Here is a 23,499-nt window from a genome sequence, read left to right on the forward strand (position 1 = left end):
AGCAGGGGCAACAAAAGCAAAACTCCGTCTCAAAAATGAAAAAAAAAATTAGCCCTGTGTGATGGTAGGTGCCCTAATCTCAGCTACTTGGGATGCTGAGGCAGGAGAATTGTTTGAATCCTGCAGAGGGTGCAGTGAGCTGATCACATCACTGCACTCCAGCCTGGGCAACAGAGCTAGGCTCTGTCTCTAAAAAATATATATATATCTCTCTTGTTCAGGGCATTGTTACAATTTATTGGATTCGTGCTGATGTGGGAGAAAGACCTAAGCATGGAGATGCAGAGTAGAATATTACAGTGTGGGAGAGTCACGCAGACAAGTTGGGAGAACTCTAAGGACTCAGATCTCCTGGTGTAGCGTAGGCGTTGCAGTGACAGGTTGATATCTCCCATCTCTTCTGACATGGATTTCCCCATGTGCCACTCCCTGTAGATTAGTAGTGGGGTCACGAATGTACTCAAACCACACTAGCATGCTGGGACAATGTGTGTCTTTGTATTCTGTAATTGGTCTGAGTCTCCTTTATGAGCCCCCTCTCTCCTGAATACTTCGAGTTGCCAGTTAACTAGATAGCAGTCACCTCTGCTTTAACCAGTCTCACTTCAGCCTCTGGTTCATCCATCTGGCCTCTTCCCTGGGGCTGCCTTTGTGCTACTGATCCTGCACCATGGGGACTTGGTTTGGTTTCAAAGGCTGAGGATGTCCTAGAGACCTGGAGTCTCGAATAGCATGCTGGCACTTGTCCCATTGTTCCTGAGTTCCCTTATAACTGTAAGTTTTAAGTTATCATCCCCTCTTGGGATGTGACTCCATGACAGGAAGGGGGCAGAGGAGGAGAGTTGTCTGCATATCTCGATGCACTTGCACTCTCTATTTTACTTCTTTTCTTCCTGCTATGCTCAGTGCTGGCAAGATTGGGCTTTTATTTTACTTATTCATACTATTCGATAGGGACTTTTCCTGTATTCTCCTTGTAGACCCCAGCATCATAACCTCATTCCCAGTGATATTGTTTGGATATTTGTCCCCTTTATATCTCACCTTGAATTGTAATCCTCAGTGTTGGAGGTGGGGCCTCGTGGGAGATGTTTGGATCATGGGAGCAGATCCCTCATAGCTTGGTGGTGTCTTTGTGATCCAGAACTCTGGATGGTGAAGATAGTGAGTTCTGACAATCTGGTCATTTGAAAGTGTGTGGTATCTCCCCCTATACTCTCTCTCTCACTTGTTCCTCCTTTCATCATGTAAAGTACCTGCTATTGTTTCACCTTCTGCTTTGATTTCAAGCTCCCTGAGGCTTTGCCAGAAGCTGAACTAATGCCAGCACTATGTTTCCTTTAAAGCTTGCAGAACAGTGAGCCAATTAAATCTCTTTTCTTTATAAATTACCCAGTCTCAGGCATTTCTTTATAACAATGCAAGAACAGCCTAATACATCCGGACATCATTAAGATTTAAAGAGAGAAACCAATTCACCTGGAGAAGATTACAATTCAGCAGGTATTTCAAGGACATTAAAGGACATTAAACTCATTGTACACTGTTATGATTTTCGTAAGGGTGAAACTTTAATGGAATTATAAAATATAGGGGCTTTGTCTTTCCCATACAAGCCTTCTTCAGGATACAATTGGCCCCTATATCTGCAGGTTCTGAATCAAAATTGGTGAATAATAAGGGCCAACTAAGGAACTTGAGCATCTTCATGGATCCTGGAACCAATTCTCCATGAATACCAAGGGACTGTGGTATTCATTTTCCAAGACAGAATGGAGATGTCCATTGCCCTAGATCTCATATTGTTCAGCTAGATATCCTGACATCATTAGAATGTCTTAAAATTCTTTAAGCCACATGGGCATTTACTTTCATTTAAGTCATTACAGTATACTTGAAAAAGTGTGAATGAAATGGTAACATGAACTATAAAAGGTTATCAGTTCGATTGTCATCAGTAGCACATTTATATTTATAAAATTTTCTTGCAGTGGTTCATTATAGCCCTTCAAAGCAAGGAAGTTCCTCATTACTAGTTTATAGAGTTATAGGCACAGAGGCATGAGGTTATGAAATTAGTTATCTAAGCTTCTACAAAAGGGAGAAATCTCCTTCTACTTAATACTAGTCAAACATTCTCTGGAGAATATGATATGATTCTGGATACAAGACATCACAAATTACTGCGCATCCTCAGAGGGCAACTGGGATTCAATCACTCAACAGATATGTATTCAAAAACCATTTCTTGCACTCTAAGTGCTAGCCCATTTTTTAGGTGCTGGGGATGCAATACTGTGTGTTAAATAAGGTAAACAAACTCTCTGCTTTGAGGGAGCTTGCATTTTGGCAAGCAAACTAAGAAAGAGGAATACAGGCAAGTATGAAGAATCTCTAAAGACCTTCAAGAGTAGACTTATCAGAAGAAGAGAAACCTTGGGGAAGGGAAACTATTTGATGATTGCAACTAGTAGAAGGTCTGAATTTTAGAAGAGGAAGGAACTTACGTTTCTATTGGATGTTGCTCTGTAAGACAGAACTAAGACCAATGGGGAAAGTTAGGGAGGCAGATCTTGCTCAGTATAGAAGAGGACTTACTGACAACTAGAGTTCTACTACATCTGAAAGTTACAAGTTCTTGAGAAAGTGTTCCAGATAAGGCTGGGTAGCCATCTGTCAGAGGCAGTCGCAGGAGGTTGCCTGCTTTGGGAGAAGAGTTTGAAGATGGTCTGTGTGGAACCATTCAAATCTATATCCTTGTGATCCTACTCACTTAGGTAATTAACTTTCGAATGTATCATGCTGAACTCATGGCATTTTGAAAAACAAAATATTTCAAAACGAAGACACACACCTAAGCACACAAAGTAATCACAGGTATTTTGGACAGCAGGCTAACACGAGGAGATCACATGGGCCTATTATAAAATCTGGGGTCTAAAGGGTTCCCAGGGGCTTACAAGAACGGATGAGAAGTAGAATTAGAGCCTGTGGAGGATGGAGCAGGGGAGAGGAAACAGTGTCAAAGGGTTGACAGGTCAGGGCCAGGGACATGGGTGCTGTCACTAAATGGCTGAAGCAGGTCACTTTAACTCCCTAGTCCTCAGTTTTCTTATGTCTAAAAGAACATTTTGCATCGATGGCTTCAACTAGATCTGATATTCTGAGATGGGAAGAGAAGTATACATCCCTTTTCCTTGCCACAAAAGTCTTTTGACTGGCAAAGCCGATAGTGAGTTCAGCAGGGAAGTATCCTATGCTATTGCTTTCACACAAGTTTACTCACATATTCATTTACTCTTATCCACAGCTCAGTGTTCAGAACTTTGGGCAGTATTAATAAACTTCTCCTTTTATGGCCATTTGCTAATAAGGTATTGCAGTTAGTTATTTGATTCTAAAGTCTACTCACTTCGATGCTACCTTATAATAATGATTAAGATTCAGATATGGTCAACAAGAACAGGAAAAGATGTACGGCGTCACTAGTCATCAGAGAAATGCAAATCAAAACCACAAGATGCCACTTTGAACTCACTAGGATGGCTAAAAACAAAAAGTTAGATAACAGTAAGTATTGGCAAAGATAGGGAGAAATCAGAACCTTTATTCTTGCTGGTAGGAATGTGAATGGTGCAACTGCTTTGGAAAATAGCATCGCAACTCCTCACATGATTAAACAATTACCATATGGTCAGCAATTCCGCTCCAAAGTATACACTGTGGGGGGCAAAGATGGGCAGATCACTTGAGGTCAGGAGTTTGAGACCAGTCTGGCCAACATGGTGAAACCCCGTCTCTACTAAAAACACACAAAAAATTAGCCAGACGTGGTGGTGTGCACCTGTAATCCCAGGTACGCAGGAGGGTGAGATGGGAGGATCACTTGAACCAAGAGGAAAAGGCTGCAGTGAGCTGAGATAGTACCACTGCACTCCAGCCTGGGTAACAGAGCAAGACTCCATCTTAAAAATAAAAATAAAAATATAAAAAATAAAGAAAAGAAAATCTATGTTTCTGCAAAAACTTGTATATGAATGCTTATAGCAGCATTATTCATAAGACAAAAGAGGAAAACAATCCAAATGTCCATGAACTGACAACCAGATAAACAACAGACAATGGAATATTATTTGGCCATTAAAAGGAATGAAGTATTGATATCTGCTGTAATATGGGTAAACCTTGAAAACATTACGCTAAGTGAGAGAAACATGTTGCATGATTCTATTCACATGAAAACACAGAATAGGGACATTTATAATACAAAAAGTAGATTAGTGGTTGCTTAGGGCTTGGGGGAGGGGATAGCAGAGTTTTAATACTGAGTTTCTTTTTAAGGTGACAAGAATGTTCTAAAATTGTCTGTGTTGATTGTTGCACATATCTGCAAATATGCAAAAAGCCATTGAACTGTACACTTTAAATAGATGAATTTTATGGTTATTTGAATTATATCTCAATAAAGCTCTTTTCAAAAAGTAATATTTGAATCCATGGTTTGACAATAGTCTCTAATAAAATACTTGACTCCTCAAACCAGGTTGTAGGACAACCCAAATTATAGCTGTAGTTCAAATAAGAAGAGAGAGTCCATTTCAGATTCCATTTGAGCCTTTAAAATCTGTATTTTAGTAAGTGAGGAACTCAGACCTTCAGTCTCTGATGATTTGGGGAAACTGGGTTTGCAGAAAAATAATTCCTATCCTTTTAATGTTTTCTGTGTCATTTGTCCTAGGTTCTCCCTCCTAAAGATGCAATTATAAGATGCAGAAGAGTGAAATATCTAGAAGAGACCCAAAAATCAGTTGCTACTATACACCCTCCAGTAAGCTTCTATCAAAAAGGAAAAAGTTTTAAAGAAAAATGTTATTTTTCTTTTATTATTTTTAATACTATATTCTTGCAATTTAAAATAAGGAAAAAATATAAAGAGCTTCAAAATGGTATTGTCTCTTGTTACATGACATGACCAAAGTTTTACTTATTGGCATTTATGAGTACTCTTGTGCCTTAGGTGCTTTTGCATGCCTTTAATCATAATCCTGTTCAGGGTTACAGAAGCAGAGTTTGGAGAGACTGCAATGTGCCTCAAATTACACTGTTTTTGGTAAGCAGTAGGACCAGGATTTGAATCTGTATCTTTCAGTCATCAGAGTCTTTTGGTCTAAACTGCCCTTGAAGAAAATGGACCAACACCACAGCTTGACTCCTCCTATTGCTAAGGACAATAAAATAATACAAGACATAAATAGGAAAGCTGGCTACTCGGAAGATCCATCCACAAAGTTTTCTAACATAAAGCCACCTCCTGAAGTAGTTATCTTTACTAATTTCTAAAAGGGTAGCATCATTGCCAAAAATCCTCACAATCCAAACTTTCTTACTTTTGTGCTAGCTGAATTCAGATGGCAGCACCTTCCCTCCCTTGTCATTTTCTCTTGCTTTCATCCTACACAAATTGCTAGTGGTTGAACTGCCAACACACTAGAGCTCCCCTAGTGCTTCTCACACATCTCCAGAAATGATGTCAGACCAGCTCGGCTCATGTTCATATTCTCCTTGGCTGATGAAATATTTAAGCCATGCTGATAGCCTCAGATGGCATTTTAGATGCAGAATACACCAGCCTGTTGTGCCTCTTTCCAGAGGAACAGTAGGCTGCAGCGCCCTGCCTCCATTTCTCTCCTATGTTTATGCTAAGAATGAGACTTCTTCCTAATGGTATTTTAATCAAAAACAGCTCATCATCAATTTTTTTTTTTTTTTTTTTTTTTACAAAAAGAAGCCATTTCTAGTAGACTTGGCCGACAGAGTGTATACAATTAGTAAGACCTTTTGGAGAAAGAATGTACAGAAAATGCTCCTTTCGTTGACTTTCAATTAAAATAAGAGCAACAGATCAACTGAAAGGAAACCTGTTGCCATTCTGTCAGCCCTGTGGCAGGCGTGTGGTGGGGGAGCGAGGCTGTCTTTGCAAGCACAAGTGAGCAGGTCATTCTGACTGCAGCTTTCACACCCAAGCTAATTGATAAAGACATTCTCATTTTGACCCGATCCCATGGAAAACAGGCAAACAAACCAAAAGCACTTGTCAAACAGCTATGTTAACACAGGTAAGGTTAATAGGTGTGAGAGACTAGACTTTCCTTAATATTAATCAAAAATAATTTAGGCTTTAACACAACGCCCTTGCTCTTTAATTTTGATGGTAAAAATCAGAACGCTTCCCTTCAATGCCATTAATGGGGTCAGCCTCCAAGTCTGAGCTAGTAGCCATGTCGTCAGTCCCATGGAATCCTAAAACCATCATCATTTGTTTCTAAACAGATCATGAGCTATTTACCATCTCAGTGTTTTGTGCACAGCTGGGTGTCTGGCAAGTGTCCAATATCCATTAACATTTAAAAATTAGTCCCATAATGCATCTTTTCTGGGGTTTGAGACATATACACAGTGACACATGGTGGGAACCAATTACACTTGCACTACCATTAGTCTGGCTGCATTCAACTTCCCAGTAAATACGGGCTAATTTAGTTTCCAGAATGGTGTGTCTAAATTCATACAATAATCTTAGAGAAGGCTGCATATCTAAAGATTTATAGTGGAACAAACTGCTCAGCAAGAATATTACTTCTCACAGTGAAACATAAGAGCACATCACAGGACGATTCACTGAATTTCTGCAAGTTTTCTTTCAATACGTCCTTTCTAAAACTTCCAGTCAGGGGATGAGTCAGATGGCATGAACGGACTAACAGATTTCAGTAACCACTTCTGTTGCCTTGGTCTGCAGAGCTACAATCACTTTGTATGCTAACAGATAACTTTAAATGTGTCTTTCTCATCTTTGGAGTTGTAACTGGGTTACCTTAATCCATTTTTCCAGTGAATGGACAAATTCTGCCTTTGGAATACAGTACTTTGAACTCTTTTTGGGCATCATATTACCTTATTGCCCAAGGTGAGCAAAGCAAACCCTATAATTGGTGGTTTGGTAAAAGGTTGAATACAGAGAAATTCAGAAATAAATGCTGTCTAGAAAGTGCTATTCTCCAAACTTCCACTGTCTGGGACAATTTCTCTAATAATATCCAAGGCGAACTAGGGAGTCAGGTCTATTTGGAGAGCAGCCCAAAGAGAACCCCTTTCCTTGCTGGGTGTCCATTCCACTCTCAAAATCAGGATGGAGACTGATTAGCTTCTCTGGCTAATGATTCTGGGGCACATACTGTACCAAGCTTATCTTAGCTCGCTCAGTCTATGTCATGCTGCTTAATAAAGCTAAATTGCTCACATAAACAGAACACTGTGCCATGGGCTTTTAGGATTCAGAGGTGGTTTAAAAATATAATTTTTCACTAACATTCAACAGAACAATTTAGCAATAGCTTACAGAAAATTGCAGGAAAGCAGTAATTTTCCAAATGTGCACAAACTGATTCAGCAATTTACAAATTAGAGACTTTGGGGGTGGTTAGGATGTGCAGTGAGCTAGCAAAGTTGTCCTCTCTGAGGGCAGACTTCCCATGCCTCAGGCTGTGCTGGGGAACACCATTTCCTTTTTCTCTAGCACCTTGAAATATTTAATGTCAAAACTTTGTTTGGAGGTTATAACTGTTAAGTTAAAATTATGTTGACCGAATTGATTTAAATTGGAATTGATTCTAGGAAATGCCAAGGCCTCTGTAATTGAAGAGTAATTTTTAATGAGTTTGGGGCAAATACCAGGTCTCTTTCGGTGTGCTCTTATTTTGAGACGGTATATTATGTTTTTTGCTGAGATGCTTGTAAACAGCATCAAAAGTACAAGTGCCTCATCAGGACTGTTGATTTGTGCACTTACTGAATTAGGAGTTTGTGGATAGCATTCTTTTCTTATTGTTTGGGAAGTATGAATCACTGCCACTGCTGCAAATGTATAGGATAGGCACTTAGGCACAGTATATTAAAATAATATAAACGTGCCAGTTGAGGAAAACAATGAAACCTATTATTTAATAAAACTGTCTATATTGTATGTTTCCAGATTGTTTTGTAGTGTGATTTTAGTGTAAGGATTAACCCAATTGGTGCAGATTAGATGAGGAGAGGCCTGATTTGAGTGATAATATTTTGTTTCAATAACCTTAAAAGGTATAGATTTTATCTATAATAGTTATTTGGATATGTGTCCTGCTTAAAATAGCTAGTTCAATCAGACTGGGGAAACACGTGCGCTTATCTTTTGTATAAAATGCATGCAGGGTTATGATCTCATCACAGATACAAAAAACCCTTTACAACTGGAATCATGAACAAGAAATGTATTTCCTTCAACTTAATTATTTAGTTTCCTACTAAGAAGTTGCTCTGCAGAGGTCAATTATCCTTCAGAGATATCCTGGAAGAAATGAACAATTAGCTTGATTTTCTGTTGAATTTGGAGCTTGAGACTCAGTATGTGATCTATTAAAAAAAGGAGATAATTCCTCTTAAACCATGTCCTAATCTACATGGGAGTCTTACACTGCAGGTAAGAAATCAGCAAAGTAATCCAATCCACCACCATGGGGCCAAGACTGAGTATCTTGATATACAACAATCATGGCTTCAAAACATTAATGGAAAAATCTCTCATGGGGAGCTATGAAGAATAACAGAATTCACTCCTCTTATGAAGTGTAAAGCCTTATGAAAGGGAAATGCCATTTGATTTTTTTTTTAACTAAACAGAATTGCTCAAATCTGATTAAAGAGAGTAGTAGCAAACATTGTAATTTGGGGTAATCAGGAGAGTGTACAGTTTTATGGAGAGATGAAAGGCATGAGTATGACTTTCATAAGCTTCAGACTATCTAGGAGGCTGACTGTTACCTGGCTCTGCTCTAAAAAAAGCTTTCTTGCCCTGAGAAACAGAATTTAAAGTGGGGACTAAATTGAGTTAAAAAGCATCCTGCACAGAGCTTTTCAGAAAAGCACTGAATTCGCCTATGTAATGAATCTAGAGAAAAAATTATTTTCTCTCTGGAAATGTCTTTCTCTTTTTGAGTTATTTTAACATGGGAGTTGTGGTAATACAACATTCTTTTTTATTTTATTTTTTAAATTTGAGGATGCTAGTTTCAGCTGGCTCTATTTCCTCGGAAGTCAGGGCTATACTTTAAGCTTAATACTATTGGATGACCCTCAAGACCTTTAAATCACCTTCATGTCACTGATTTAGCATTTCCCCTGAGGATGCATTCATTTGTTCTGTCTCAGTCCTGGGAGTCTGGCTTTAACAAACACGTAAACACACATGTACACACACACACACACAGGAAAGAGACGAGACTATGCAAAGGGTTAAAGGAAGAGCTCAAAAGTATATTATGGAGTGGGAACTTGCTAGGGTTGTGTCATTTAAAAGATCATCCCAAACAAATAGTTTTATAGCCAGCTGCTGGTTTTCTTTACAACAGAAAGATCTGTTTTATCAAAAACCACTGAGTGGGTGGCAGAAAAAAGTCTCTGCATGGAGATAGGGTAGAGCTCTCTTAAATGGTTGATACTTATGATACCAATGATAATTTGTAATAATGCATAACAAAGAGCTCCGTGAATTCATTTAAACAATTTCAATAAGATTTAAACACTTTTCACACATTTTCATTTACTTTTTTTTTTTTTTTTTTGTGACAGAGTTTCACTCTTGTCATTCAGGCTGCAGTGCAATGGTGCGGCCTCGGCTCTGAGGTTGCAATAAGCCGAGATCACGCCACTGCACTCCAGCTTGGTGACAGAGTGAGAAGACCCTGTCTCAGTAAATAAATAAATAAATAAATAAATAAATAAATAATATCAGTAATCCTCTGCCTCCCGGGTTCAAGTGATTTTCCTGCCTCAGCCTCCTAAGTAGCTGGGATTATAGGCATGTGCAACCACACCCAGCTAATTTTGTATTTTTAGTAGAGACAGGGTTTCACCACGTTGGCCAGGCTGGTCTTGAACTCCTGACCTCAGGTGATCCACCCACCTCGGCCTCCCAAAGTGCTGGGATTACAGGCATGAGCCTCCATGCCCGGCCTCATTTACTTTTACAGCATGCTGGAGAGGCAGAGTGGGCAGATCTTACTTCTCCCTCTGCAGTGAAGAGGTGTGAAGACCAGAGCTGAGAATATGTGAAGGGGTGTCTGGTGAGATAAGATTAGGTGCTTCTGATTGAACCCCTTTGAGTTATTTTTTTCTAATATATATCCCTTTCAATATTTTTTCTGTGTTCAATTTCACACTGTTTCCCTTCTGGCCTAAGTGGATGGGAGGGGAGTCTCAGGATTTCAACTCAATCTGAAAGATATGCTCTTTGATTTTAATCTTCCTTTTTCCTTAAACTCAACTTCTGCATACTACCTCGACATGGCCTAGTAACCCCAAGCCATCAGACTGGCATCCAATGTGACCACAAGAGATTTTATGAGGAAATGTATGGTCTGACCACTCAGTATGGACCTGTATCTCCAAAACTAAGCACCAGCCTACTTGGCAGCTGAATGTATCCTAAAAGATTGGGTAAAGCTTTTGGTGTCAGACATACCTGGGTTTAAGCAATGGCTGATGCATGGTCTGAGTCCTCATTTCACCATCTGCAAAATGGAGATAAGATCCGTAATCACCTCAGAGGGTTATTTATTTATTTTAGTAAAGAGGAATGAGATAATGCAAGTAAAACATGTCTGTAATGATAGTAGGCTCTCATCACAGACCCAGCCTGAACCAAGCAACTTATATCTTCATGATCCATATTTGCCTTCAACTCAGTGTTTTCTCCAGCCTGGTCTTTCCTGTGTACACTTTCTTAGTCAAAGCCCCCAAGTTCTAACTTTGTGTTATTCCATGTTGAATGTCACAAAGGAACTTTCCCAAGTATACTCTTTGTTTTGAAAATATATTACCTAACTCCTAAAGTCAGAAAGTTTTATTTGGCTATATAGCTTCTGAGGTTTTTCTGCCCAATTGCCCTCCGGAATGTGTAGGTTGAATTAGGTCAAGCTCACTGAGGAAACCAATTACTAATTTCTTTCCTATGGAGAAGTGAATTGTGCCACGAGAAGGTCTCATATCTCATAAAACTTCCTGTGACAGTGTAAAATGCATCATGGGAGTTTCCAAATGCATTTCTCTGCTTTGCTACCAGAATTGAAGCATCAGAGAATATTAACAGCAACTTGGAGCCCCAAAGTCACTGCTCAGCCCATTTTCCAGATGAAGACACCAAAACATAAAAAGTCTCGTAGTTCTTCAGTTACCAAAAAGGAGAAGAGCCTTGAACTACTGACCTCTAGTGTTGTACCTTCTGTATCTCAGAATAAAGCACGATCTTCAATAAATTATTTGTGAATCCAAGTTTGAAGGCAGTGTCTATTCATAAAACAACTGACCTAGTTAATCTAGGCAATCAAGTTAATTAAACAATTCCTTGGCAGGTGAAAGGAGGGCAAGTTGCTAACAAGCAAAGGACTGCTAAATTGACTGTTTGGCCAATTGTCTGATGAAATCATTCTCAAGTCAGTCCAGTGGTCATTTCAATAGCCTTCTAGATACAAGACAGATCAGGGGGTGATCTGTCTCCACTGCTGTGCTGAGTGAATGGGCAGTGGTGGGCCATCCAATTTAATAGAATGAGATGGTTTTCATTCTTTGGGATTTACAGGATGCATAATTGTGGCTAGTCATTAATTTTAGCTTATTCAAATGGAGGTTAGTTCTTGATAAGCCATCATACCTTTCTTTCCCTTGCACAGTGATTTATTTCCTCCATTCATTTTTCCTTCAGTGACACTTTTATTTTGTATTTTTTTTTAACTTTAAGTTCCAGGATACATGTGCAGAACATGCAGGTTTGTTACATATGTATATGTGTGCCATGGCAGTGTTTTGCACCTATTGACCTGTCCTTTAAGTTCCCTCCCCTCACCCCCTACCCGCTAACAGGCCTTATTCCCCACCCTGTGTCCACGTGTTCTCATTGTTCAACTCCTACTTTTGAGTGAGAACATGCTGTATTTGGTTTTCTGTCCTATGTTAGTTTGCTGAGGATGATGGCTTCCAGTTTCATCCATGTCCCTCCATAGGACACGATCTCATTCCTTTTTATGGCTGTGTAGTAGTTACTGGTGTATATGTACCACATTTTCTTTATCCAGTCTATGATTAATGGGCATTTGGGTTGGTTCCATGACTTTGCTATTGTAAATTGTGCTGCAGTAAATATATGTGTGCATGTATCTTGATTTAAATTCTTTTGGGTATATACTTGGTAATGGGATTGCTGGGTCAAATGGTATTTCCGGTTCTAGATCCTTGAGGAATCACCATACTGTCTTCCACAATGGTTGAACTAATTTACATTCCCACCAACAGTGTAAAAGCTTTCCTATTTCTCCACAGCCTCACCAGTACCCATTGTTTCTCCACTTTTTAATAACTGCCTTTCTGAGTAGAGGGAGATGGTATCTCATTTTGGTTTGCATTTCTCTAATGATCGGTAAAAGTGATGCATTTTCACAAGGCCTAACTATATTAGTCCATTTTGATGCTGCTGATAAAGACATACCTAAGACTGGGCAATTTACAAAAGAAAGAGGTTTAATGGACTTACATTTCCACATGGCTGGGGAGGTTTCACAATCATGGCGGAAGGCAAGGGGGAGCAAGTCACATCTTACAAGGATGGCAGCAGGGCAAAGAGAGAGCTTGTGCAGAGAAACTCCCATTTTTAAAACCATCAGATCTCATGAGACTCATTCAATATCTTGACAACAGCACAGGAAAGACCCACCCCATAATTTAATCACCTCCCACCAGATTCATCCCATGACACATGGGAATTGTGGGAGTTACAATTCAAGATGAGATTTGTGTGGGGACACAGCCAAACCGTATTACCAACAAAAGATGGGCAACCAACTCAAGCGAAAAGTTAAATACAACTGTTCAAAGGTCCTTCTCCAGAAATCAAGCAGACATTTAAATGACAACCAGAATGACAGGTGAAATCAACAAAAGGTGATTTTAATTTTTTCCCTTTCTCTTTGCTTCTAGAATCATGCATTTTTTCCTAATGAACTGAGAGAGGTGAAGCTGCCTCTCTGATAGTAAGTTTTACAACACTCAGAAACACAAGATGGATTTGACTCCCATTTCTGATTTCATCCTGGCATTCCTTTTCTTTTACAGCCCTGTTTTTTTCTCATTGGTCTCTGAGAGTTAGGAAATGTTTCAAAGGCTATGGCATCCATTCCATATATCTTAGTTGTCCCCAAATGGGCTCTGCAGAATTATCTTCACTAATGTAGAGCCAGCAGTGAGCTCTGTGACAACTACTTATGCACCACATTTCTGGGTGCCTAACTACTCATATCACATGAAAGCCCTAGGTCGTCCACATGATGGCACATAAACAAGACTACTACCTGAACGTCACCAGCTCAGAGGCACCTCTTGCTCATTTGGGAATCCCAGTTACCCACCCCCCACCAACTTGATTCTCTAATTATGTGTGCAGGCCCACCCTGGGATACAGACACGTAGGATTTAGTCTTTCAAATTCTTTGCAAGGTGTTTCCCTAGCCTTGGCTGTGTCCTGAGGAGGAAGACTGCTCAGCTCAGCAGTAGTCTTGTAGTTTGGTAGCCTTTAGGGGGCTTGAGCTGCACAATAATGGGGGTGGAGTGGGGTTGGAGACTCACTAGTGGAGAAAGAAAAGGCCTTCTCCCCAAATCTCTGTTGTGCTTTGTCACCTGGGTTCCAGAGTAACTTAATTTCGGCCCCGTGATGGTTAATATTGAGTGTCAACTTGACTGGATTGAAGGATGCAAAGTGTTGCACCTGGGTGTGTCTGTAAGGATGTTGCCAAAGAAGATTAACATTTGAGTCGGTGGACTGGGAGAAGCAGACCCACCTTCAATCTGAGTGGGCATCATCTAATCAGCTGCTGGGAGGCTAGAATAAAGCAGGCAGGAGAAGATGGAAGAGCAGACTTGCTGAGTCTTCTGGCCTTCATCTTTCTCCTGTGCTGGATGCTTCCTGCCCTCGAACATCAGACTCCGATTTACTTGGCTTTTGGACTCTTAGACTTACACCAGTGATTTATCAGGGGCTCTCGGGCCTTTGGCCACAGAAGGCTGCACTGTCGGCTTCCCTATCTTTGAGGTTTTGGGACTCAGACTGATCCACCATTGGCTTCCTTGCTCCGCAGCTTGCAAGATGGCCTATTGTGGGACTTTACCTTGTGATAGTGTGAGTCAGTTCTCCATAATAAACTCCCTTTCATATATACATCTAACCTACTAGTCAGGGTCCCTTTAGAGAACCCTGACTAATACAGGCCCAGAATTGCATAACATCATCTATGAATAAAGCTCTTTTTGTCCTAAAGTCTCCCTCTCTTTGTGTTCCAGACTGATATCCACCAGACTAGTGGTGAGAGGAAAATGAGTGGGAGACCCAAAGACTACCATGCCACCACTTCTGCTTTCTCTTTTTCTATCCCAACACCCTTCAAATATACAATAACAACAGCCACACTGCCATCCCCCCAAATGCCTCGTTGAGTAAAAATTCAAGCCTCCTTGAATTAACTCATGGAAATGTATATACATGTGTTGGGGTAGGATGGAGAGGCAGATGGATGGCAACATTCTTACCTTGAAGTGCGTGAGCTCTATAAGAGAAAGGAAGAAAATGAAATGTTGGAGACAGCTGGTTAGGCCCTTCCTATACGGGTGTTCAGCTCTCTCCATCCAATGGACCAGGCTGTTTCCCAGGTTGTCAGAGGGTAGATCCTTTTCCTCATCGGCCAGTCCACAGTGTGGCTGACTGCAATGTCTGCTTCATTGACTTCCAGAACAAATACGCTGATGAACGTTTTCAGCAGCTGTTTGTTGAAGCATTCATGTAATTGCTCTCTAACCACAGAGTCAGGAGATGAGGGCAGTGAAATCGTGGCGCTTCTGCACTGCACATAGGCCTTCAAGATATTCCAAGTGTACATCTTATTGTTCACTAATTCGCCCCATTCTCTGTACCCATCCCTTTAAAGCCCTTCTCCATCTGTGTTCCCAGCATCATTCCTATCCCCTTCCATTTTCCTCCAATAGGCCTTGAAATTCAACACCCTTGCCAGAATAATGGAGCCATAGTATCCCTGATGTGTCCAGCAAATTCTAAAACCTTGGGTCTCAGGTCTCTCCTGCCTATCATGGCTTTCTCCTTCTCTCCAGTCTTTCCCAACCTACAGAATAAACTTTCATGTAGAGCCTGCTGGTTCTGCTGAAAGCACTTCTCCCTCCCCTCACTGCCTGCCTTCCTTACCCTTCTCAGATGCTTTCCTTTGTAAGACACCGTGCCTAATCTTTGTGGCAGGTTTATATTTCTCTTTCTCAACATACTTTTTTTTTTTTTTTTGAGACAGAGTCTTGCTCTGTTGCTCAGACTAGAGGGCAGTGGCGGGATGTTGGCTCACTACAGCCTCTGTCTCCAGGGTTTAAGCCATTCTACCGCCTCAGCCTAATGTAGCTGGGATTACAGGTGTGCACCACCATGCCCAGCTAATTTTTGTCTTTTTAGTAGAGATGGGGTTTTACCATGTTGGCAAGGCTGGTCTCAAACTCCTGACCTCAAGTGATCCTCCTGACTTGGCCTCCCAAAGTGCTGGGATTACAGGTGTGAGCCCAGCCTCAACATACCTTTGACCCTGGTATATTGTTTTGTTTTTGAGAATGTTCCTGGCCTTATTTGTTAAAGACACACTTGATCCCTTCCTGCCTGGATTATATTCTGAAGTTCTAAATTTCCTTAGATTAATTCACATAAATAGCACCAACTCCAAATTTCTTTTTTCTAGTCCCCAAATTTCTTTCTGACACAGGACTGTGGGTGGAGGAGGGAGGAGGACTCACAGGTCAGTTTTCACCAGATAGCAGTAGAGGCCGTGCTACTGAAGGAGGGTGGGGTGGGATCTGTGACTTGAGAGTGCATGTGAAGTTTAACACATGTTCTTTCGTCTTACAAAAAAAATTACTGAAGACACTAAACCTTAGTCTTAGGTTGAGTCCCTCAGAAGCAGCCCCTGAGACAAAGATCGGAGCATAACTCATTCACTTGGAAGGTGGTCTCAGGAAACACTAACAGGGGAATGAGGAAGTGAGTCTGGAAGAGGATGAAAGGAAGCCACGAAGTGTGCAGGGCTCCCTCTCCTCCCAAACCCTGGGAGACTGAGGAAATTACCACAGAGGTGTCACTCAAGTGCTGTCACCCAAGGGCTGGGAAAGGTGGCCATTTTTCTCCTCCTCTATTATTGAGTGCTGTTCCAGGAAGGATTAACTCCCCCAGCATTTCTGGCAGACCCTGCCCTCTGTTAGAAACCAGACCTTGGGGCAGAGCCCTACATAGTTGAGGTTAGGCACCAATAGCTTCTGTTAGGACAGTCACAGCCTCAGCGGAGGGGAATGGGCAGGACACTCACTTCCCCATCTGCTGTGCCCCTATTCAAAGACATGAATAGAAATGCACTTTTATACTTTACTGGTCAGTGACCCAGAAAGGCAGAGAACCCTCCTTCCCTTTGGTCAGAAACTACTCCACGCAGCTTGCTGGTGTGATTTTCAAAATGAAAGTGCTTCCCACACCCCCTCCACAGAGAAGGGTCCAGTGAGGAGAGAGGAAGGCTGCTGGAGTTTTGCATCACCAAGTCACTGGTCTTGATAACTCCTAAGAAAGCGGTTAGTGTCCAATTAATGAAAATAAATATTTATTAAATTGAAGAATAAATAAAGAAATTGGGATTGAAGCCAAGAACACCTGATCCCAAGAGCTATGTTCTTCTCATTTAATTCAGTCTTTACCTTGTTAGGGAGTCCCTGAGCTAGGGAGACTGGCAACAGTAGCTGCCACCAGTGGTGGCAACAAAGTGTCCCTCATTGGGAATTTGCAGCCTTGGCTGATAATGGCTTTTGTGTCTCTATGACTGGGACCTGTGAACTGACCTGCTAACCTCACCAGAATACAAAAAACTCTTCTCTATTAAGGGCTGTTGAAAAATCAACCAAAATGTCAACACACTTAATAACAGATCTATTAAAAATTCAAATGTTTTAGTAACAATATAAGCATTTCCTCACATTATATCAGAAAATTTGACAATGTTTGCCCATATTTATAATTGTGATAGCTTTATTTTTCAGAAATAGTATGATTATTAAGCACAAATGCATTTGTTTCTGCACTGAATAGCCTGGCTTGATGAAAATCTTCCAAAGTCAATAGCTCTTATTTAAATAGATAAAATTTGTCTGGAAAACTTCTGAATTCATTCCAAGAAAAGGGAAGCTATGTTTAGCATAGAGCTAGTGGTGCTTATGTGTTTTTGTTTCTTATAATTATTTCGTAATTGGTTATGGATGGTAACATTCTATTCGGGATGCATTCTATTCCACTGGCTGTAATAGGTAAGAGAGTTTCCATGGTGTAAATTTGCATACACGTTATGTAGTCCACATGCATGCACATTTACACACTTACTACATTTGTTTATTCAACAACTACTTATTTGCTTATTAATGCTTTTGTCATTAAATGTACAAACTTATTTGAGGGCCACAATAAGATTATTGCTCTGTTAAAAAGGAAAATACAGTCTTTGTCTCAAGAAAGACCTAATTCATGAGCTGCTTAACATTGAGTAAGTGACTTAAACCCTTCAACTCTCAGTTTCTACATCTGTCAGATTGTGATAGATAATCCTTACTGCATGATTGATGAAGGTTAAATTAGATAATACCTGTCAGTAAGTTAATACTTAATTCTATGAATGACTCTATAAGGTTGATATTACTATGCATATTTTTTATAGAGAAGGCAATCAAGATTCTCCCAAATATCAGTCCTCCAATGTGCACAGAATGGCACCTAGGTAGCTAACACACTGAGGGTACATTCTGATTTTGCCCTCAGTGTGTTATTTAGTGGGTTACTGAGTGAGATCTGACATCTCACTTTAAGGTTTTCAGGGTTATATAGAAGTAGCAAGAAGATTCCTCTTATCTCAGGTGATGCCATAATTGTTCTTATCAGGGAAGAGACATAGAATCTCTTTTTTATCAATTAGATACTCATTAAGGTTAGCAAACTTTTATTGATTAGTGAAGGAATGTGTGACTGGTTAAAGGCATAGTAGCAGCTTAACTGTTAACTGCAAAGCAGGGGACGCCTAACCACTTCTCTGAAAGTATTTTTATATATTTCTGCTGGGTTTTATTAAACATCCAGCAGCAAGGCCTAAGAAGGCTGTTTAAATATTTGAAAGAGGATTGATTGTATGTTTTGACATAGTTGTGCTTTTACAGGAGTAGCAGTGATCGTATGGATTGGTTGTCGGTTTGATGTACTTCTTGCATGAGTGGTGTTGACAAAGTCAGAATATTCCTGAAAGTACATGTTTGGTTTCACCAGCATCATTTTGTAATATTGGGGTAAATATTTTTCTTTGTGTGTGGGAACACATTTCTAAAATCACAAAGGAAGGCAGTGAGCCGACATGATTTTTGTATACAAATATTTATCTTATAGACAACTTTTCAGGAACATTTAGTGCATAAAGCCAAGTAGATCTATATATCGATCAGGCTGGCTGGTTTCCAGAGTAGGAGAACTTGATTCATCTCCCATAAATTCACTATTCTCTTTACGCTTTCAGGATTTTCACTGGCAGCATTTCTCCCAAGGCTACAAGGCCTTTGCCACCTACTTGGGCATGGGCGAAGAAGAAGAAAAAAATAATAAAGGAAGAAGGAGGCATGTATAGAATATTTACAAAGCAAAAAAAGTTTACCTTTGATATCTTTTTTATAAGAAACCTAGAAGAAATAATCTTCGTGTATTTTTCTTTGATTTTTGACCTGCTTTTGGCAAAAGAAAGAGGATAAGGCAGTGATGAGGTGGGTTTGGAGCTTGTCCCACCTGCACTCTCCTCTACCCTTTACTTGTCATCGATGTGGCCTGAAGGAGTTCGCTCCAGTTCTGAGTGCAGGCTCATCCCCTCAAAACTGGGTACAATTATATGCCACGTGGGGTTGTTGTAAAGATTAAAGAAAAGCACTTCGCGAACAGGAAGTAATTAATAATTTTTGGCTATTTTTAACTTTTAACAAGAGTATGATCACCTCTGGGAAGGCAGAATATCTACTAGTTAGAATATAGTATTAGAAGTGGGCAAGTTGCTACATTTTGTTTTTAACCTGACTATTGACTTTACCGTATACTTGGCATTAATAATGCAGTTGTTTAAGTTACATAGAAAATTTGATGTTGCAATTTGGTGATGATAACAGGTCCTAAAGTGTTTTCAGAAAGGGATTTGGAGGTAATGAGGGAGGTAACAGGTCACTCAGAGCCTTGTTGACCATTGTAGGACGTTAGCTTTGATTTTTACCACTTCAAGGCTGGAAGAAGAGGTGTAAAATGATCTGAATTAATTTTTTTAATGGACTGTTCTGGTTGCTGTGTTGATAGTAGCCTGTGACTGGTGGGAAGGGGAAAGTAAGGGAGAAGCAGAAAGACCTTTCGGGCAGAAAGTGCGGTAAGTAACGCAGTTGAGAGTTGACGATGGCTTGGATCAGGATGGTTGTAGTGGAACGTTTGAGAAGTAATCATATTCTTGATATATATTCAAAGTAGAGACAATAGCATTGCAGATGGACTTGCTGTAGGGTGCAAGAGAAAGAAAGGAGTCAAAAGTCACTTCAAAGTTTTTAGCCTATGCCACTGGAAGAATCCAGTTGCCCTCAGTAGGAATGGGAACTGAAGTAGAGGAGATTCAAGGTGGAAGATCAGGCGTTCATTTGGTACATACTATATTTTAAAATGTTTATTTAATTCGAGGTAGAGATGTCAAGTAGGCAGTCAGAGATGTGAAACTGCAGTTTGAAAACAAGGTCAGACTGGAGATATAAATGTGGAAATAGCTTGCATACAGATGGCATTTGAAGCTACAGACTGGATGAAATCACCAAGAAATATGTGTGGCAGGGAAGACAGCACCAAGGGCTGAGCCCTGGAAGAGTTTACTTTCATTAAATGATGTCTCCTGAAGATTAAAGGAAAAGCAGCACTATTCAAAAGAGCCCGTATCTACATTTGATCACTTTCTGGCCTTGTAATTGCAAAAGGTATAAGTCCTCCTGCTTTTGCCAGGGTTCTGCTGAAAGAGAGTCTGTAATGGGACTCAGAACACAATACCCCAAAGTATGGCATTTTGATATGCTGAGTACTTTAAACTTAAGGACATTAGAAAGCCTTATGAGCAGGTCACTGTGACCTTCTCTTGCCCTTCTGTCTCCTGCCCCTGCTTCTCCCCCAAAAGGGAGACATAGAAACCAGAATTCCTTTTCCCCAATGCAGGTCATAGAAATTAGGATTCCTCTCCCTCAAAGCAAACCATAATGTCTACAAAGGTTACCCTCTCCCTCCTCCCTCGAAGATCTTTATTCCAGAGGCATCCTGCCCCACACCTGAGAGGAAGGAATGCTATGCAAGGAGGTCAAGGAGAATCTGAACAGACAGGTCTTGCTAGATTTTCCTCCTCAGTCTATTAGCACTAGATCACACCTTTTTGTGCAATCACATCTCTACACAGCTGTTCATTCTTCATTGAATCTAAGCATAAGAATCGACAGCTTTCCCTTCAGAAATGAAGATCTAAAAGCCCTATCTTCATTTCTGAAACTCTAAAAGATCCTATGTCACATAACACTTTGATTAACTACATCTGTTATGTTTTTCTCTTGTTAACTTGCTTTTTGCTACGGGAGTTTTGGCTATGACCCTTACGATGGGTGAGGAAAAGTATTAAACCTTTTGGCCCTTACAACCGTAAACACCAGATATAATTTAATCTCTTTGAATGTCTCTTAACTGTCTTGGACTTGTATCTGGAATATATAAAGAACCATAACAATTTGATAATGATAAAACCAACTCTCAAGTAAAAGATGGGCCAAAGATTTGAACTGAAACTTTTCCAAAGATGATATGAAGATGGCAAATGAGCACATGAAAAGATGCACATCATTAGTCTTTATGGAAATGCAAATAAAAATCACAATGGGACATCATCAACTAAAATGGTTAAAAAGTAAACACGCCCCTCCCCTGCCAAGAAAAGCCAGCAAAAACTGATAGTACCCAATGCCATGGTGGATAAAGAACAACCAGGACTCATATATTGTTGGTTAGGAATGACAAAAGGCACAGCCATTTACACAGGCAGTTTTTTTTTTTTTTTTATAAAGTTAAACACATACCATATGTGTTTAGCTTTATAGAGTTAAACAGCAATCCATATTTAAACAGCAATCCATATTTACCCAAAGTGGGGGTAGAAACATGGTCATACAAAAACCTGTACACACATGTTAATAGTGGCTTTATTCATATTTGCCAAAAACTGGAAACTACTCAATTATCCTTCAACTGGTGAATGGTTAAACTGTGATATATCCTTACGATGGAAGACTATTTAACAAGAAATAGAACAAATTACAAATACACACAGCAATGTAGATGAACTCAAATGCATTATGGTAAGTGAAAAAAATCAGACTTAAACAGCTATATAGGGTATAATTGCATAAGGATAATCTATAAAGACAGAGATGTGGCTGTTGAGGACTGAGGTTGTGGAGAGGGGTTGATTACAAAGGGCACAAGTGAATATTTGCAGGAAAGGGAACCGGTCTACACCTTGACTGCAGTAGTTATATTATTGCATACCTTTGTCAAAACTCATGCAATGATACACCAACAAGGGTGAATTTTACTATATATAAATTATATCTTGGCCAGGTGCGGTGGCTCACACTTGTAATCCCAGCACTTTGGGAGGCCAAGGTGGGCAGATCACCTGAGTTCAGGAGTTTGAGACCAGCCTGGTCAACATGGTAAAACCTTGTCTCTACTAAAAATACAAAAAAATTAGCCCGGCGTGGTGGCCTGTGCCTGTAGTCCCGGCTACTTGGGAGGCTGAGGCAGGAGAATCTCTTGAACCCAGGAGGTGGAGGTTGCAGTGAGCCAAGATCACGCCACTGCGCTCTAGCCTGGGAGACAGAGCCAGACTCTGTCTCAAAAAAATAAAAAAAATTATATCTCCATAAAGCTGATTTTTAAAAAATCAATAGCTTTTTAAATAAAACAATAAACAGCTACAAAAATAAAATATCAGAACAAACAAAAAGCCACATGGCTTTTAGTGCTGAACTTTTTGAGTTAACTACGTCAAAAAGTCAAGAGAAAGCGAGTTATCATGCTGAAGTCTTTCCCAAAGGATGGGCAAGAGGTGGAGAGTTATTGTCCTCTTTCATTTGCAGCATCCAGGAACACTTTGAACAAAGCCAGTGATACACTTGCTGTGGACCTGTTGGATAGCACATTCGCCTCAGTGAAAGATGACCCCGCCTAATGTACTATAAAGTGTCAGCATACAACAAGCTTGTTGTATTTTTAGATCCCAGACTCAGAGACTCCATGTATGGTATTTTCACACGGGGTGAGGTTGACCCAAAACACCACAGGCAGATTCTCTGGAGTAAAAGATTTTTAACTACATGTCAGCAATGATTAGTTACAAAGGGAAAGAGAACTTGCCCCACTTGACACTAAATGACAGAACAATTTGACAAAAGCTAAAAACAGGAAAAAAATCAGTCCTTAAGACAAGAGGCTGATCCCCAGTAGTGTTAGGGACAAGTCTTTTGATTACATCTTTTGTCCCACGAATAATAAATCCCTACCCTCAAAAGGCTTTCTAGGCTGGTCTCCTAGATTTTGGCCCGGTGACCTCCAAAGTATAATTTGCAGAGTTAAAGGAATCTGACCTGCATTTAATATTTAGTTCCTATATATCTCCACAAAGTGTATTCTGGAGAGGGAGCCACAGAATTTCATTATCCCTCTACAAATCAGGTACAGCACAGACAACACATTCTATAGTTTTTTAAAGACCTGGGTAACCAGTTAAAGCCACGATTACTGAAGATGCTCTTTAAAACCTCTTGACGTAGTCTTCTAGCCTGGTTATTATTAATAATTGTGATGCTGACTTTCTGTGAAAGCTCAATCACAATATTTAGTGATAGTGTACAGAGGACATCAGACAGGCCCCTGTCATCAGGGCTGGCATTGGGGTGGGAAGAAGAAGGACTTAAGAATAAAATGATAATCCTCATAATGATAGTAATTCAAAGTAGCATAAGCCAAATTACAAATGTGTGGTAGGAAGAGCAAACACAGTAGAGAAGCAGCACATCATAAACAGAGGTTTGAGAATCAAATGGCTCTGCCCTTGAGTCCAGGTTCCATTCCTTTTTAGCTGAAACACTGGACAACTCACATAACCTCTCTAAGCCTTTGTCTCTTTATCTGTAAAAAACAGATACATAAATTTCACTGCTTAAACCTGTAAGAACTAAAGGGGATCATGCCTA

This window comes from Macaca thibetana, chromosome 1 (genome assembly GCF_024542745.1).
Source record: "Macaca thibetana thibetana isolate TM-01 chromosome 1, ASM2454274v1, whole genome shotgun sequence".
Lineage (NCBI taxonomy): Eukaryota > Metazoa > Chordata > Mammalia > Primates > Cercopithecidae > Macaca > Macaca thibetana.